General features: G+C 36.0%; 2 non-coding genes across 2 annotated transcripts; both read left to right on the forward strand.

The window, feature by feature from the left end:
- The first annotated feature begins 507 nt into the window (after positions 1-507).
- Positions 508-579, forward strand: trnae-uuc. Its single transcript has one exon. It is a non-coding gene; the product is annotated as a tRNA-Glu (tRNA).
- A 7-nt stretch (positions 580-586) lies between these two features.
- Positions 587-657, forward strand: trnag-gcc. Its single transcript has one exon. It is a non-coding gene; the product is annotated as a tRNA-Gly (tRNA).
- The last annotated feature ends 366 nt before the right edge of the window (positions 658-1023 follow it).

A 1023-nucleotide genomic window follows, 5' to 3' on the forward strand; every position in this document is an offset into this window, starting at 1 on the left:
GAATTATAAAATCGTATACTTACGAATCCTGTAGAACGTTCCTAATAGTTTAAAACACGATTAGAATATTTGGATATTATGTGCTAAAGGTGTCCCGTCTTCCCCCGCCCTACCTTCTGTTACGTCATACTATTTATTATAACATATACTTTTAATACATAATACAATACAGTTATATTATTGCACTACTTTATAAACAGTAACTATATGTTACAAATTGTGTGCCTAGCGTTTATTACTTTATTGTCAAATATTCTTTACTACATTATGTTTCAAGAATCGCGATGATCTGTATCACGTCACACGCAGTATCCAGGTTCCCATTAAGTTTCTCCTAGACGTTTTTTTTTTGAATCGTGTATGTTGAATAATATGCGTCTCACACTTAGTGTGTGTCATAAATTAGTGTTATTGGTTCTTTTAATGCGCCAACTCTAAAACGTGAAGAGGCTTGTTAAAGAGGCGCGCATCTCGGTAATCGGATTTTGGTCTCTTTTTGTATGCGTCTCCTACATGGTCTAGTGGTTAGGATTCCTGGCTTTCACCCAGGCGGCCCGGGTTCGATTCCCGGTGTAGGAACATGTTAGCATTGGTGGTTCAGTGGTAGAATCCTCGCCTGCCACGCGGGGGGCCCGGGTTCGATTCCCGGCCAATGCAAATTTTCTCACATTTTGTTTGAAGTTAGATAACAAATTTGATTGCAAAATCGGACACCCTTTTATTCGATGTCCTCGTTCCATTTGGAAGTAAACAAAGAACACCCGAGAAATTATAGAATAGTATATTTACGACTCCTGTAGAACGTTTTTAATTGTTTAAAACGTGATCAGAATATTTGGATATTATGTGCTAAAGGTGTCCCGTCTTCCCCCAACCTACCTTATATTATGTCATACTATACCATATATACTGTTAATGTTTACTACAATACAGTTATTGCACTACTTAATAAATAGTAATTATATGTTACAAGTTTTGTGTTTATTACTTTATTATAAATTATTCTTTATCACACTATGTTTC

This window comes from Ciona intestinalis, chromosome 2 (assembly GCF_000224145.3).
Source record: "Ciona intestinalis chromosome 2, KH, whole genome shotgun sequence".
NCBI lineage: Eukaryota > Metazoa > Chordata > Ascidiacea > Phlebobranchia > Cionidae > Ciona > Ciona intestinalis.